The 18877-nt window shown below is 43.1% G+C and overlaps 1 pseudogene; it reads right to left on the reverse strand.

The window, feature by feature from the left end:
* Positions 1–227: 227 nt before the first annotated feature.
* LOC126252496 (dipeptidase 1-like) overlaps positions 228–18877 on the reverse strand; it is a 59494-nt pseudogene continuing 40844 nt past the window's right edge.

Genomic DNA, 18877 nt, shown 5'->3' on the forward strand with positions numbered 1-18877 from the left:
AATTCGCGTTCCAAACGTCGTGGCCTCCCCTTGCTAGTGAATTGTTGTGATCTATTAATGTCAGTACATGATTAGTTGAGCACCAGCGTTACAATAGACGTAAATTGACAAAATACACCGTATTAATAGTTTTTTATCTAATATAGCTACTTATTTTTCAATGAATTTAAGTTTTCCTGATGATGGGCTGCAGGTGAGGTATTAACAAGAAGTGGAGTGGACTGTTGTTACGACGGCAAAAGTGCGGCAATAAGGATGTTCTCTGCAGTCAAGTGGATTTTTGCTATCACAAAGGAAAACAGAGCACGAAGTGATGCGCGGCGGACAGCCAGTGCAGCGCCGGCTCACCACGCGGTGTTGCAGAGGTGCGTCAGCGTGAGGTAGCGGACGCCGAGCGCGTAGAGCATGCGCAGCACGGCCAGAGAGTTGCCCAGCGCGTGGCCGCCCTCCACACCCACCAGCGAAGCCACCAGGCCCTCGCGGTGCGCCGCCACCAACCCTGCAGCACAAGAGGGCACCAGCAGCGTCAGTTACGCCGGGCTGTAAGAATAATGACAAAATTTTGATCCGTATTTAATTTAGAGACACTCAGGGGAAGATGATGATGATGTTTGGTTTATGGGGCGCTCAACTGCACGGTCATCAGCGCCCGTACAAAGTCCCAATTCTTTACACAGTCCAGTATTTTACACAGTCCAATCTAGTCACTGTCACGGATGATGCTGACGATTAAATGATGAGGACAATACAAACACCCAGTCTCAGTTCAGAGAAAATCCCCAACCCGACCGACAACAGCACCCCGGTTCAAAATGGTTCAAATGGCTCTGAGCACTATGGGACTCAACTGCTGTGGTCATAAGTCCCCTAGAACTTAGAACTACTTAAACCTAACTAACCTAAGGACAGCACACAACACCCAGCCATCACGAGGCAGAGAAAATCCCTGACCCCGCCGGGAATCGAACCCGGGAACCCGGGCGTGGGAAGCGAGAACGCTACCGCACGACCACGAGATGCGGGCAATAGCACCCCGGGCCCTGTGATCCTCCAGGGGTACAGTGGAGAGTATCTCACAGTGGAGTGTAATGGAAAAGAGCTCTTCCTAAAACTCTAGTGATACAGCATCTATCGCAACACTACAGTGAAGAAGCCCATTCAAAAAAAAGAGGCGCAGTTCTTAAAATTGACGTAAAATATCAATTTTCCATTTTGTTTTTAACTAGCTGCACCGGCCACATTTTCTGTGACTCAATCTATATAAATGGAAAAGAAATAAAAGGAAAAGGACACGTTTGTAACATGTATGAAAACTGGCTATCAGTCATCTTGCCCCCCCCCCCCCCCCTGTCTCTGTCCAGCTCCACCACCCCTTTCTTTGTCCGTCTCCTCCTCCAATCCCCTCTCACTGTTCGTCACCTTCTTCTCGTTTGCTATATTCATTTCCTCCCACCCCTCTATCCATCTTCTCTTCTCCCTATCTCTCAAATTGAGCCTTTCCTATTTTTACTGCAAATAAGGGTTTTTTCCTATTTGCGAACTGTATATATATATACAGGGTGGTCCATTAATAGTGACCAGACCAAATATCTCACGAAATAAACATTAAACGAAAAAACTACAAAGAACGAAACTCGTCTAGCTTAAAGGGGGAAACTAGATGGTGCTATGGTTGGGCCGCTAGATGGCGCTGCGATAGGTCAAACGGATATGAACTGGGTTTTTTAAAAATAGGAACCACCATTTTTATTACATATTCGTGTAGTGCGTAAAGAAATATGAATCTTTTACTTGGACCAATTTTTTCGCTTTGTGATAGATGGCATTGGTATCACGTAACTTTTCGCCAGTGCAGACGGTATTTGCTTCGTGATACATTACCCGTGTTAAAATTGACCATATACCAATTACGGAAAAGTTCGATATCGAGTTGATGTGTGGCTATTGTGATCAAAATGCCCAACAGGCGTGTGCTGTGTATGCTGCTCGGTATCATGGACGACATCATCGAAGTGTCCGCACCGTTCGCCGGATAGTTACGTTATTTAAGGTAACAGGAAGTGTTCAGCTACATGTGAAACGTCAGCCAAGACCTGCAACAAATGATGATGCACAAGTAGGTGTTCTAGCTGCTGACGCGGCTAATCCGCACATCAGTAGCAGACAAGTTGCGCGAGAATCGGAAATCTCAAAAACGTCGGTGTTAAGAATACTACATCAACATCTATTGCACCCGTACCATATTTCCATGCACAAGGAAGTGCATGGCGACGACTTTGAACGTCGTGTACAGTTCTGCCAGTGAGCACAAGACAAATTACGGGACTATGACAGATTTTTAGCACGCTTTCTATTTAGCGATGAAGCGTCATTCACCAACAGCGGTAACGTATACCGGCATAATATGCACTATTGGGCAACGGAAATCCCACGATGGCTGCGACAAGTGGAACATCAGCGAACTTGGCGGGTTAATGTATGGTGCGGCATTATGAGAGGAAGGATAATTGGCCCCCATTTTATCGGTGGCAGTCTAAATGGTGCAATCTATGCTGATTTCCTATGTAATATTCTACCCAAGTTACTACAAGATGTTTCATTGCATGACAGAATTGGGATGTACTTCCAACATGATGGACGTCCGGCACATAGCTCTCGTGCGGTTGAAGCGGTATTGAATACCATATTTCATGATAGGTGGATCGGTCGTCGAAACACCACACCATGGCCCACACGTTCACCGGATCTGACGTCCCCGGATTTCTTTCAATGGGGAAAGTTGAAGAATATTTGCTATCGTGATCCACCGACAACGCCTGACAACACGCGTCAGCGCATTGTCAGTCCACGTGCGAAAATTACGGAGGGTGAACTACTCGCTGTTGAGAGGAATGTCGTTGCACATATTGCCAAATGCATTGAGGTTGACGGACATCATTTTGAGCATTTATTGCATTAATGTGGTATTTCCAGATAATCACGCTGTAACAGCATGCGTTCTCAGAAATGATAAGTTCACAACGGTACATGTATCACAATGGAACAATCGATATAAAATGTTCAAATGTACCTACGTTCTGTATTTTAATTTAAAAAACCTACCTGTTACTAACTAGCCGGCCGAAGTGGCCGTGCGGTTAAAGGCGCTGCAGTCTGGAACCGCAAGACCGCTACGGTCGCAGGTTCGAATCCTGCCTCGGGCATGGATGTTTGTGATGTCCTTAGGTTAGTTAGGTTTAACTAGTTCTAAGTTCTAGGGGACTAATGACCTTAGCAGTTGAGTCCCATAGTGCTCAGAGCCATTTGAACCATTTTTGTTACTAACTGTTCGTCTAAACTTGTGAGCCACATGTTTGTGACCATTACAACGCCATCTATCACAAAGCCAAAAAAGTGGTCCAACTAAAACGTTCATATTTTTTTACGTGCTACACGAATGTTGTTGTTGTGGTCTTCTTCACTCCTGAGACTGGTTTGATACAGCTCTCCATGCTACTTTATCCTGTGCAAGGTTCTTCATCTCACAGTACCTACTGCAACCTTCATCCTTCTGAATCTATCTAGTGTATTCATCTCTTGGTCTCCCTCTGCGATTTTTACCCACGCTGCCCTCCAATACTAAATTTGTGATTCCTTGATGCCTTAGAATATGCCCTACCAACCGATTCCTCCTTCTAGTCAAGTTGTGCCACAAATTTCTCTTCTCTCCAGTTCTATTCAATACCTCCTCATTAGTTATGTGATCTACCCATCTAATCTTTAGCATTCTTCTATAGCACCACATTTAGAAAGCTTCTATACTCTTCTTGTCTGAACTATATATCGGCCACTTTTCACTTCCAAACATGGCTACAATCCATACAAACACTTTCAGAAACGACTTCCTAAAACTCAAATCTATAGTCGATGTTAACAAACTTCTCTTCTTCAGAAACGCTTTCCTTGCCATTGCCAGTCTACATTTTATATCCTCTCTACTTCGACCATCATCAGTTATTTTGCTCCCCAAATGGCAAAAGACCTTTACTACTTTAAGTGCCTCATTTCCTAATCTAATTCCATCAGCATCAACCGACTTAATTCGACTACATTCCTTTATCCTCGTTTTGCTTTTGTTGATGTTCATCTTACATCCTCCCTTCAAGACAATGTCCATTCCGTTCAACTGCTCTTCCAAGTCCTTTGCTGTCTATGACAGAATTACAATGTCATCGGCAAACCTCAAAGTTATTATTTCTTCTCCATGGATTTTAATACCTACTCCGAATTTTTCTTTTGTTTCCTTTACTGGTTGCTCAATATACAGATTGAATAACAACGGGAGAGGCTACAACCCTGTCCCACTCCCTTCCCAACCACTGCTTCCCTTTCATGTCCCTCGACTCTTACAACTGCCATCTGGTTTCTGTGCAAACTGTAAATAGCCTTTCGTTCTCTGTATTTTACCCCTGCTTTAGAATTTGAAAGAGAGTATTACAGTCAACATTGTCAAAAGCTTTCTCTAAGTCTACAAATGCTATAAACGTAGGTTTGACTATCCTTAATCTATTTTCTAAGGTCAGTCGTAGGTTCAGTATTGCCTCACGTGTTCCAACATTTCTACGGAATCCAAACTGATTTTGTTCCGTATATAATTATAGACACCCAGGGGAAGATGATGATGACGTTTGGTTTGTGGGGCGCTAAACTGAGCGGTCATCAGCACCGGTATAATGTCCCAATTCTTTACTCACTCCAGTATTTAACACAGTCCAATCTAGTCACTGTCAGGAATGATGCTGATGATGAAATGATGAGGTCAACACAAACACCCAGTCTCCGACAGAGAAAATCCCCAACCCGGCTGACAATAGAACCCGGGACCCTGTGATCCCCCAGGGGTAGAGCGGGGAGTATCTCACAGTAGAGTGTATTGGACAATAGCTCTTCCTAAAACTTTAGTTATAATGACAGCATCTGTCGCATTACTACACTGACGAAGCCCATTTAGATTATTAAGTTTTTAACTAGCTGCTCCGGTCACATTTTCTGTGACTCAGTCTACTTAAATGGAAAAGAAATGAAAGAAACAGGACATGTTTCTAATATGTATGACAACCTGGCTATCAGTCATCTTCGAACGCCTGTCTCTGTCCAGCTTCCCCTCCCCTTTCTTTGTCCGCCTCCTCCTCCATCCTCCTCTCACTGTTCGTCACCTTCTTCTCGTTTGCTATGTTCATTTCCTCACACCCATCAATCCATCTTCCCTTCTCCCTCTCTCTTAGCTTGAGCCTTTTCTTTTTTTACTGCAAATAAGGATTTTTTCCTATTTGCTAACTGTATATACAGGGTGATATCCATTGATAGTGACCGAGCCAAATATCTCACGAAATAAGCATCAAACGAAAAAACTACAAAGAACGAAACTCGTCTAGCTTAAAGGGGGAAACCTGGTGGCGCTATGGTTGGCCCGCTAGATGGCGCTGCCATAGGTCAAACGGATATCACCCGCGTTTTTTTTAATAGACACCACCATTTTTTATTAATATTCGTGTAGTACGTAAAGAAATATAAATGTTTTAGTTGGACCTCTTTTTCGCTTTTTGATAGATGGCACTGTAATAGTCACAAACGTATAATTAGGTGGTATCACGTAACATTCCGCCAGTGCGGATGGTATTTCCTTCGTGATACATTACCCGTGTTAAAATGGACCGTTTACCAATTACGGAAAGGTCGATATCGTGTTGGTGTATGGCTATTGTGATCAAAATGCCCAACAGGCGTGTGCTATGTATGCTGCTCGGTATCCCGGACGACATCATCCAAGTGTCCGGACCGTCCGCCGGATAGTTTCGTTATTTAAGGAAACAGGAAGTGTTCAGCCACATGTGAAACGTCAGCCACGACCTGCAACAAATGATGATGCCCAAGTAGGTGTTCTAGCTGCTGTCGCGCTAATCCACACACCAGTAGCAGACAAATTGCACGAGAATCGGGAATCTCAAAAACGTCGGTGTTGAGAATGCTACATCAACATCGACTGCACCCGTACCATATTTATATGCACCAGGAATTGCATGGCAATGACTTTGAACGTCGTATACAGTTCTGCCACTGGGCACAAGGGAAATTACGGAACGATGACACATTTTTTGCATGGTTTCTATTTAGCGACTAAGTGTCATTCACCAACAGCGGCAACGGTTTTTTTTTATGGTCATCAGTCTACTGACTGTTTTGATGCGGCCCGCCACGAATTCCTTTCCTGTGCTAACCTCTTCATCTCAGAGTAGCACTTGCAACCTACGTCCTCAATTATTTGCTTGACGTATTCCGATCTCTGTCTTCCTTTACAGTTTTTGCCCTCTACAGCTCCCTTTAGTACCAAGGAAGTCATTCCCTCATGTCTTAGCAGATGTCCTATCATCCTGTCCCTTCTCATTATCAGTATTTTTCACATATTCCTTTCCTCTCCGATTCTGCGTAGAACCTCCTCACTCCTTACCTTATCAGTCCACCTAATTTTCAACATTCGTCTATAGCACCACATCTCAAATGCTTCGATTCTCTTCTGTTCCGGTTTTCCCACAGTCCATGTTTCACTACCATACAATGCTGTACTCAAGACGTACATCCTCAGAAATTTCTTCGTCAAATTAAGGCCGGTATTTGATATTAGTAGACTTCTCTTGGCCAGAATGCCTTTTTTGCCATAGCGAGTCTGCTTTTGATGTCCTCCTTGCTCCTTCCGTCATTGGTTATTTTTCTGCTTAGGTAGCAGAATTCCTTAACTTCATTGACTTCGTGACCATCAGTCCTGATGTTAAGTTTCTCGCTGTTCTCATTTCTACTACTTCTCATTACCTTCGTCTTTCTCCGATTTACTTTCAAACTATACTCTGTACTCATTAGACTGTTCATTCCGTTCTGCAGCTCATTTTTTTCTTCTTCACTTTCACTCAGGATAGCAATGTCATCAGCGAATCGTATCATTGATATCCTTTCACCTTGTATTTTAATTCCACGCCAGAACCTTTCTTTTATTTCCATCATTGCTTCCTCGATGTACAGATTGAAGAGTAGGGGTGAAAGGCTACAAGGCCTTGTCTTACACCCTTCTTAATACGAGCACTTCGTTCTTGATCGTCCACTCTTATTATTCCCTCTTGGTTGTTGTACATATTGCATATGACCCGTCTCTCCCTATAGCTTACCCCTACTTTTTTCAGAATCTCGAACAGCTTGCACCATTTTATATTGTCGAACGCTTTTTCCAGGTCGACAAATTCTATGAACGTGTCTTGATTTTTCTTTAGCCTTGCTTCCATTATTAGCCGTAACGTCAGAATTGCCTCTGTCGTCCTTTTACTTTTCCTAAAGCCAAACTGATCGTCACCTAGCGCATTCTCAATTTTCTTTTCCATTCTTCTGTATATTATTCTTGTAAGCAGCTTCGATACACGAGCTGTTAAGCTGTTTGTGCGATAATTCTCGCACTTGTCAGCTCTTGCCGTCTTCGGAACTGTGTGGATGATGCTTTTCCGAAAGTCAGATGGTATATCGACAGACTCATATATTCTACACTCCAACGTGAATAGTCGTTTTGTTGCCACTTCCCCCAATGATTTTAGAAATTTTGGTGGAATGTTATCTATCCCTTCTGCCTCATTTGACCGTAAGTCCTCCAAAGCTCTTTTAAATTCCGATTCTAATACTGGATCCCCTATCTCTTCTAAATCGACTCCTGTTTCTTCTTCTATCACATCAGACAAATCTTCACCCTCATAGAGGCTTTCAATGTCTTCTTTCCACCTATCTGCTGTCTCCTCTGCATTTAACAGTGGAATTCCCGTTGCACTCTTAATGTTACCACCGTTGCTTTTAATGTCACCAAAGGTTGTTTCGACTTTCCTGGATGCTGAGTCTGTCCTTCCGACAGTAATATCTTTTTCGATGTCTTCACATTTTTCCTGCTGCCATTTCGTCTTAGCTTCCCTGCACTTCCTATTTATTTCATTCCTCAGCGACTTGTATTTCTGTATTCCTGATTTTCCCGGAACATGTTTGTACTTCCTTCTTTCATCAATCAACTGAAGTATTTCTTCTGTTACCCATGGTTTCTCCGCAGCTACTTTCTTTGTACCTATGTTTTCCTTCCCAACTTCTGTGATGGTCCTTTTTAGAGATGTCCATTCCTCTTCAACTGTACTGCCTACTGCGCTATTCCTTATTGCTGTATCTATAGCTTTAGAGAACTTCAAACGTATCTCGTCATTCCCTAGTACTTCCGTATCCCACTTCTTTGTGTATTGATTCTTCCTGACTAATGTCTTGAACTTCAGCCTACTCTCCATCACTACTATATTGTGATCTGAGTCCATATCTGCTCCTGGGTACGCCTTACAATCCAGTATCTGATTTCGGAATCTCTGTCTAACCATCTACATCTACATCTACATTCATACTCCGCAAGCCACCCAACGGTGTGTGGCGGAGGGCACTTTACGTGCCACTGTCATTACCTCCCTTTCCTGTTCCAGTCGCGTATGGTTCGCGGGAAGAACGACTGTCTGAAAGCCTCCGTGCGCGCTCTAATCTCTCTAATTTTACATTCGTAATCTCATCGGGAGGTATAAGTAGGGGGAAGCAATATACTCGATACATCCAGAAACGCACCCTCTCGAAACCTGGCGAGCAAGCTACACCGCGATGCAGAGCGCCTCTCTTCCAGAGTCTGCCACTTGAGTTTATTAAACATCTCCGTAACGCTATCACGGTTACCAAATAACCCTGTGATGTAATCTAATTGAAATCTTCCCGTATCTCCCGGCCTTTTCCAAGTACACCTCCTCCTCTTGTGATTCTTGAACAGGGTATTCGCTATTACTAGCTGAAACTTGTTACAGAACTCAATTAGTCTTTCTCCTCTTTCATTCCTTGTTCCAAGCCCATATTCTCCTGTAACCTTTTCTTCTACTCCTTCCCCTACAACTGCATTCCAGTCGCCCATGACTATTAGATTTTCGTCCCCCTTTACATACTGCATTACCCTTTCAATATCCTCATACACTTTCTCTATCTGTTCATCTTTAGCTTGCGACGTCGGCATGTATACCTGAACTATCGTTGTCGGTGTTGGTCGGCATGTATACCTGAACTATCGTTGTCGGTGTTGGTCTGCTGTCGATTCTGATTAGAACAACCCGGTCACTGAACTGTTCACAGTAACACACCCTCTGCCCTACCTTCCTATTCATAACGAATCCTACACCTGTTATACCATTTTCTGCTGCTGTTGATATTACCCGATACTCATCTGACCAGAAGTCCTTGTCTTCCTTCCACTTCACTTCACTGACCCCTACTATATCTAGACTGAGCCTTTGCATTTCCCTTTTCAGATTTTTTAGTTTCCCTACCACGTTCAAGCTTCTGACATTCCACGCCCCGAATCGTAGAACGTTATCCTTTCGTTGATTATTCAATCTTTTTCTCATGGTAACCTCCCCCTTGGCAGTCTCCTCCTGGAGATCCGAATGGGGGACTATTCCGGAATCTTTTGCCAATGGAGAGATCATCATGACACTTCTTCAATTACAGGCCACATGTCCTGTGGATACACGTTACGTGTCTTTAATGCAGTGGTTTCCATTGCCTTCTGCATCCTCATGTCGTTGATCATTGCTGATTCTTCCGCCTTTAGGGGCAATTTCCCACCCCTAGGACAAGAGAGTGCCCTGAACCTCTATCCGCTCCTCCGCCCTCTTTGACAAGGCCGTTGGCATAATGAGGCTGACTTCTTATGCCGGAAGTCTTCGGCCGCCAATGCTGATAATTTATCAAAATTTAGGCAGTGGCGGGGATCGAACCCGGGAGCGAAGACGTTTTGATTATGAATCAATGACGCTACCCCTAGACCACGGGTACAGGCATAATATGCACTGTTGGGCAACGGAAAATCCACGATGGCTGCGACAAGTGGAACATCAGCGACCTTTTCCGGATTAATGTATGGTGCGACATTATGGGAGGAAGGATAATTGGCCCCCATTTGATCGATGGCAATCTAAATGGTGCATTGCATGCTGATTTCCCTTGTAATGTTCTACCGATGTTACTGCAAGATGTTTCACTGCATGACAGAATGGCTATGTACTACCAACATGATGGATGTCCGGCACATAGCTCGCCATTTGGTTTCCTCCTTCAAGCTAGACAAGTTACATTCTTTGTAGTTTTTTCGTTTGACACTTATGTCGTGAGATATTTGGGCCGCTCACGATCAATGGAACACCCTGTGTGTGTGTGTGTGTGTGTGTAAGTGTGTGTGCAAACGTTTATTACAATAACGTGTAAAAATCAGCCGGCCGGGGTGGCCGTGAGATTAAAGGCGCTTCAGTCTGGAACCGCGTGACCGCTACGGTCGCAGGTTTGAATCCAGCTTCGGGCATGGATGTGTGTGATGTCCTTAGGTTAGTTAGGTTTAAGTAGTTCTAAGTTCTAGCGGACTGATGACGACAGAAGTTAAGTCCCATAGTGCTCAGAGCCATTTGAACCTTTTTTTTTTTAAAAAAAAAGAAAAAAGCCCGCCCGGTTGGCCGTGTGATCTAACGGACGGCTTTCCGGGCGGGAAAGAGCACCTGGTCCCTGGCACGAATCCGCCCGGCGGATTTGTGTCGAGGACCGGTGACCCGGCCAGTCTGTGGATGGTTTTTAGGCTGTTTCCCATCTGCCTCGGCGAATGCGGGCTGGTTCCCCTTATTCCGCCTCAGTTACACTATGTCGGCGATTGCTACGCGAACTAGTTCTCTACGTACGCATACACCACTCTACCACGCAAACATAGGGGTTACAGTCGTCTGGTGTGAGACGTTCCCTGGGGGGTCCGTCGGGGGCCGAACCCCAGAATAACCCTGGGTTCGGTGTGGGGCGGCGGAGGGGTAAAGTGGACTGCGGTAGTTGTCGTGGGGCTGTGGACCGCTGCGGTTGCGGCGGGGACGGAGCCTCTCCGTCGTTTCTAGGCCCACGGTTAACATACAATACAATACAACGTGTAAAAATCTGAACTGAATCGGAAAGGTTCTTTTTGAGATCTTTGGTTACAATGTTTTCCCTTCGTATATTACATACAAATATCTATACATTAATTGTGTTAAGATATACATATATTACAGATTTAAGTACATCTACATCTACATCTACATCTACATCCACACTCCGCAAGCCACCTGACGGTGTGTGGCGGAGGGTACCCTGAGTACCTCTATCGGTTCTCCCTTCTATTCCAGTCTCGTATTGTTCGTGGACAGGAGGATTGTCGGTATGCTTCTGTGTGGGCTCTAATCTCTCTGATTTTATCCTCATGGTCTCTTCGCGAGATATATTTAGGAGGGAGCAATATACTGCTTGACTCTTCGGTGAAGGTATGTTCTCGAAACTTTAACAAAAGCCCGTACCGAGCTACTGAGCGTCTCTCCTGCAGAGTCCTCCACTGGAGTTTATCTATCATCTCCGTAAGTACCCAAAAACACGCCCGTAATAGAAGTCAACGTTATCTCAGACATTCAAAGCAATCGGTCAAGAACTTTAGAAGATTAACGATTTTGAACAAATCAACATTTATATTTGTATAACGTTTTCTTTTTTATTACAAATAATTGGACACATGTCAAATGACGTTCCAATAGGAACTAAAACCAATTGAGTATTCGAATGCAACGTTGCGTCAAAATTTCAAACCCATCCATGGAAAACTTTCGGAGATTAGAGATTTTGAGAAACGAACATCCACGTTTGTACTTATATAGAAAATTTTGATGTTCCTGATCGTAAATCTCCAAAAGTTTTTGACCGGTTGCTTTGAAATTTTAACACGTCGTTCCATTTCTATATGCGCACGTGTTTATAAATCGATTTCTTAAATACATGTAACACATAAATTTATAATTATCACTATAGGAATATGAGGGTAATGTTGTTACAAAAATCCCAAGAAGATATACATATACTATACATCACACACTAAAGAATTAGGTGTATCAAAACGGGCCTCTATTAGAGTTCAACATTGCGTCAGAAGTTCAAAGCAGTCGGTCAAGACCTATCGCAGATTAACGATTTTGAACGAACAACATTTACATTTTTATAACGTTTCGCTTTTTATTACAAATACACCAGATGGCATTACAGTACTTGTTTAAAAACACGCGATTATTCGAATGCAATGGTGTGTCAAAATTTCGATGCGATTCATGAAAAACTTTCTGAGAAATTCAAGAAACGGATATCGACGTTAGTACTTACACAGGAACAGTGAATATTCCTAATCGTAAATCTCCGAAATTTTTTGACTGAATGCTTTGAAATTCTAACATATCGTTGTACTGAAATATGCGTGTTTTTTTAAAATAAATGTGACATACAACGTTTATAAATTTAATGAGAGTGAAAAATCTCAGAAAGTTACAAACTCTTAATTTATATTATACATCATGTATCAAAGAAATAGGTACTTAAAACACGCCTGCATTATAATTCAACATTGTGTTAAAAGTTGAAAGTATTCGGCCATGGACTTTCGGAGATGCACCAAGCGAGGTGGAGCAGTGGACCCGCATTCGGGAGAATACCGCTTCAAACTCGAGTCCGGCCCTCCAGATTTAGGTGTTTTGGGATTTCCCTAAATCGCTCCAAGCAAATGCCAGGATGGTTCCTTTGGAAGGCCACAGCCGATTCCCTTCCTCATCTTCGATACAATTCGAGCTCGTGCTCCGTCTCTGATGTTCTCGATGTCGACGGGACGCTAAGCCCGAACTTTCTTCCTGCCTTCCTTCGGAGATACATGATTTTGACCAAAATATCTTTTACTTGTTTATTTGTATGGATATTCATTGACAATGCGTTCTCAAAGCTTCAGTGATGAAATCGCATCTGAAGTGCCTGAAAAGTAATAAAATGTGTGACGCGACCTTCCTACCGCACCCACTTTTTGAAGCAACACTTCAACAACTACAGCTTCACAGTGATAACAACTCATTCACAAGGAGAGGCTTCCAAACTGTATCCTGGAAGTTGTAAAGCCCACCTACTGGTTTGTGGCCGATCCTGGACCTTTAAAAAAAGTGTCTTAATGGCAAAACCCAGAATCGAAATGAGTCTCTGAATTCACTCAAATGGAAACGATTCCCTAAAATCATATTTTGATCTGATTCAGTTGCCATAACTGCAACTTAGGATGCAGTTGTATTTGATAAAGGGAACATAGGGACGATGAAGATATTAGGGAGAAGGGGCTTTAAGATAGGAAATTTCACTCAAGACGTCTTGAGAAAAGCAGATTTACAGCGCCTCTCTGCAGCTGCATAGATAGTTGAAGACGTGGTAAAGGAAAGAAGGCAGAAAACAAGAAACCACAACCTTAAAATGAAAGAGAATCGTAAATATAAATCTGGGGCTTTCTGAATAGGTGACAGAAATACAAACATTAGGTCGAACTTTAAAGCATTTCCTGAAAATTATGTTTTTTTAAAGTTCATGGATCTTTCTCTCAGAACCTATGAAGGATAGAATAATGAATTCTCTACACTTATTTCTAAATGCCCAGTAAATTTTGCCTCATGAGTAAATTTGCAAATTCTCTGTGTAAGCTGAGATATGAAATAAGTGCTCGGAATTTTGCATGAATTCTATATTGCCTTACAGAATTATAGTTAAGAAATTATTAAAATCTCCTATTCAATATATTCAAAAACCTCATTAAAGAAGTTTGCTACATGCAAGGAGATTAAGCAAAGAAAAATGGTTCAAATGGCTCTGAGCACTATGGGACTTAACATCTGTGGTCATCAGTCCCCTAGAACTTAGAACTACTTAAACCTAACTAACCTAAGGACATCACAAACATCCACGCCCGAGGCAGGATTCGAACCTGCGACCGTAGCAGTAAGCAGAGAAAATTTTGCAGAAACCTCTTGAGTAGTTTCTGATAAAAGAGTACATATTGTATTTTTCTAATTTTTTTAATTCCATAAAGAAGTTAAATATATAAAATCCAAGGAACATAACAGTAAATATGTTAATTTCATGTAAAGCATGGTACAAAATTTCACTGCCATATCTTCAAAATTGTGGCTTTGATACATTTTTGTAATGTGTGTGTTATTCATGAACGTCCCCGCTTAAACCGTCCCTCCAGAAATTTCCGAGGTCGATTTTATTCGTGGCGTGTAAGCAACTCCAGCGCAATACCTGCGGTGGCAACCTGAAGTAACAAATTTAAGCAACAGATGAGCGCTCGACCAGTCTTTGTGAGCAGGCAGTGTCAAACAGGAGACGCGCGGCCGTGTTGTATCAACGTCAATATAACACAAATTCGGATACAACAACATCTCTAAATCAAGCGTTAAAGACATTATGGAGAATGTTTTGAAGAAGAGAAAAATGAGCAATGTTTATACCACACACCATGACCTCCAAACAAAAGTAAAAGTGTGTAAAGGCCTGTTGCGTCTTGACAGAAAATCACAACGTACTGGGGGATCAAAAATTCAGTATACATTTGAAAACTGAATAAATCACGGAATAATGTAGGTAGAGAGGTAAAAATTGACACACATGCTTCGATGACATGGGGTTTTATTAGAACTGAAAAATTCAAAAGTCCAAAAAATGTCCGACAGATGGCGCTTCATCTAATCAGAATAGCAATAATTATCATAACAAAGTAAGACAAAGCAAATGCTCAGTATGTCCACCATCATTCCTCAACAATAGCTGTAGTCGAGGAATAATATTGTGAACAGCACTGTAAAGCATGTCCGGAGTTATGGTGAGGCATTGGCGTCGGATGTTGTCTTTCAACATCCCTAGAGATGTCGGTCGATCACGATACACTTGCGACTTCAGGTAACCAACCCCAAGGCCAATAATCGCACGGACTGAGGTCTGGGGACCTAGGAGGCCAAGCATGACGAGAGTGGCGGCTGAGCACACGATCATCACCAAACGACGCGCGCAAGAGATCTTTCACGCATCTGGCAACATGGGGTGGAGCACCATCCTGCATAAACATCGTACGTTCCAGCAGGTGTTTATCAGTCAGGCTGGGGATGATGCGATTCTGTAACAGATCGGCGTACCTCTCACCCGTCACGGTAGCGGTTTTGCTGTCCAGCGCCATCTGTCGGACATTTTGTGACCTTTTTTTTTGTTCTAATAAAACCCCATGTCATTCCAAGAATGTGTGTCAATTTTTACCTCTCTATCTACATTATTCCGTGGTTTATAACGTTTTCAAATTTATACTGACTTTTTGATCACCCGGTATTTTAAATTTTTTCAGGAGAAAATAATCACAGGTGAAGACACTTTGTGTTTTCAATATGCACCTACCACAAAACGACAATGTGCAGAAATTCACATACAGGGTCAACGCTGCGACATGCAGGCCAATGGGACGAGGAGTTGAAGGACTTTTCTGACACTTTTACACGACTGTACAAATGTCCTGTGTTTTGTACTCACATGGGAGAGACTATCTAGAACATCCGAAGCATTAAAACTACCATCTTAACGTTTCTCTATTTTTTATTACTGCAGTCTCGAAATTTTTCGGACTGAAGGATTATGTGATATTGTTTTAAAACAACAGTGCGTTTTGGAGCGACTAAAACTTACCCGATCCTAGCACGAGTGCATGCCGAGAAGCAATGCCGCCGAATTTTTTTATGTGAAAAACTTTTTAAATGAAACAAAACGTTACTATCATTCTTCATCTTCATTCTTTGTGTCTATATATTTGCAGCCTTCTGTCGCTAGAGGGCTCCGAATCGTAGATTGTAATGTGGCGGTGTCTAGCGTATCGATATCGCTGCGTGAGAAACCGTCCATTGTAATCATGTTTCGAATTCGAAGAGTTCGTCCACACATGGAGCAAACTCTCATTCAGTATGACAATGCCACACCTCACACGAGCTCTGCGACATCTGTAATAATCCGACGCCTTGGGATCACTGTCATCGATCGTCCTCCATGATGTCCTGACTTGCCTCAAACAATTTAAATCGGTCTCCGAAACACCTTCGAGGACTTCCCTTTGACAGCGATGATGTGATGCAAGTAGAGGTGAGGTTGTGGCTCCGTCAAATGGCTCTGAGCTCTATGGGACTTAACATTTCAGGTCATGAGTCCCCTAGAACTTAGAAGTACTTGAAACTAACTAACCTAAGGACATCACACACATCCATGCCCGAGGCAGGATTCGAACCTGCGACCGTAGTAGTCGCGCAGTTCCGGACTGAAGCGCCTAGAACCGCTCGGCCACCGGGGCCGGCTGGCTCCGTCAACAAAGTCAAACATTCTACACTGAAGGTAATAAGAAACTGGTCTCTCGTTGGGAGAAATGTGTTCGTCACCAGGGTGACTAGGTTGACAAATAGATATGCAGACATGAAGAATAAATGTGTAGAATGTTAATAACATTTGCTTTGTTTAAAAAGCTTTAAGAATTATCACATAAATATTCGGTGGCATTACGTTTCAGCGCGCCTTCGTAAGTTTTCCAGTGGAAGAACTTAACTATGGAGTAAGTGTCTTCTTCGCAAGTACCGTAAGAAATATTTCATGTTTATTATACATTTAGATATATCAGATATTGTTCTCTGTATTGGAGACTATGAAAACAACTATCCCAAATATTAACGATAGGAATGTTAAATTAACACAGCAGTATGACCGGATCATATCGGTCAAAAGAATTTTCCATTGTACCGGGCCAACATGTGGCACAGTCGCACGGATTGGCCGCGCGGTTTGCGGCGCTGTCACGTACTGCGCGTCCCATCCCGCCGGTGGTTCGAGTGCTCCCTCGGGCATGGGTGTGTGTGTTGTTCTTAGCGTAAGTTCGCTTAAGTTAGTTTAAGTAGTCAGTAAGTCTAGGGACGTAGGGACCGATGACCACAGCAGTTTCGTCCATTAGGAATTCACACACACACACACACGCACACACGCACACACACACACACACACACACACACAGACACAGCCACACACAAGTGGCTTAACAACTTATATTTTAACGATTTTGCTCTTTAGCTGATGGAAAAGTCAGCACGCAGATAGAATGAAAACAACATGAAAGAAGCCATGGAAAAATTCAGACTTCTTGAAACTTACAATCAGAGAAGGAAGTGACCCTTGCCGCAGTGGATACAACGGTTCCCGTGAGACCACCGAAGTTAAGCACTGTCGGGCGTGGTCATCACTTGGATGGGTGACCATCCAGGCCGCCACACACTGTTACCATTTTTCCGGGTGCCTCAGCCTCTTGATGCCAATTGAGGAGCTACTCGCCCGAATAGTAGCGGCTTCGGTCAAGAATACCATCATAACGACCGGGAGAGCGGTGTGTTGACCACACGCCCCTCCCATCCGCATCCTCCACTCAGTATGACACGGTGGTCGGATGGTCCCGGTAGGCCATTCGTGGCCTGAAGACGGAGTGAAGGAAGTGACAAATGTGGGTAATCATGAATTTGAAAGAATCGGTACAGATAAATACCCAATACCAACGAAACAAATGATACAGTGTGTGGATGAAAAATTCTCAACATTTTTGTACAATATTTATAAGTGTGCTGAGTGTCCACCCTTCGTCTCACGACACAGGTTTAGACCGTTAGTCCCATTCCACTGAGACCCGTCGCTGTATGTCACTCGTGACGGTAAGAACAGTTATTGTTATACGGTGTCACAAAGCTTCGAGTTTCTGTGCTGCTAGATGTGGAACATAAAAGCTGTCCTTCATCCGCGACACAGCCTATCGAACGAAGTGGCAAAGTTTCATTCTCATAGTCTCGTTGGCTGAGGGAAGTTGAGGTGTGCACTAGCTCGACAGGTAAGCTTTATGGAACTTCGCAGTATCACGTCCCTCACACGGTCCACTGTCTGTTATTACTAGCTTGGTCAGCCCGAACATTTTATATCACACAACTTAGAATTTCATGTGTCACTTGACAGTGCCCTAGTTAATTGGTGGTATCCTGTAAAACTTGTGAATGGATAGGTCTTTTTACTTACACTTACGACTGGCAAGTGCCAAATTCTAGAACACAAAATGCTTTCTCTACCTCGATCGGCACCATTTTCTAAAACTACGGTCGGTGGTGCCCCTCTCGACGGCTACTAAAACTAAATTACTGTCACCGCTTTCCTAGAATGTTGTTCATGTACTATAGCATCTATTATGTTATGTTTATCCATTTATCTATGATGATTTTTTAAACGTTTCATAGACTTCATAATTTCCTTGTATTCAGTTCCAAGAAATCATTATGTGATGGACTTAAACCTTTATGGGAAAATAAAGTGATGGACAAGCTACCTGTTTTATTACGTAACACTGGGCTGTCTCACAGTATATTAACATTAGGTTTCGATCACTAATCATATCCACAGTGGAAATATATTGGGACAACTTCACATGTCATAACGCTATTTCATCAGAAAAGATGCTATAGCTGACTTGCAAACACCAGAGAAAGACACTTCACGCCATAATAGCGGCCCAGTCACAAAGAAAGCATTGAAAATACGAAATCATGTAACGTGCTCAGCTGCTCGACGTGGTTTGGTCTCAACAAGTCGTTGGCGGTCTCTTGCAGACATACTGAGCCATGCTGCCTCTACAGCCGCCCATAACAGCGAAAGTGCTGCAGGCGCAGTACTCTCTGCACGAAGTGACCTCTCGATTACTCCCCATAAATATTCGATTGGTGCCCAAATCATTCGTTCAAATTGTCCAGAATGTTCTCCAAACCAATCACGAACAGCTGCGGCCCGGTGAAATGGCACATTGTCATGCATAAAAATCCCATCATTTGGGAACATGAAGTCTATG

The sequence above is a fragment of the Schistocerca nitens genome, chromosome 4 (assembly GCF_023898315.1).
Source record: "Schistocerca nitens isolate TAMUIC-IGC-003100 chromosome 4, iqSchNite1.1, whole genome shotgun sequence".
Lineage (NCBI taxonomy): Eukaryota > Metazoa > Arthropoda > Insecta > Orthoptera > Acrididae > Schistocerca > Schistocerca nitens.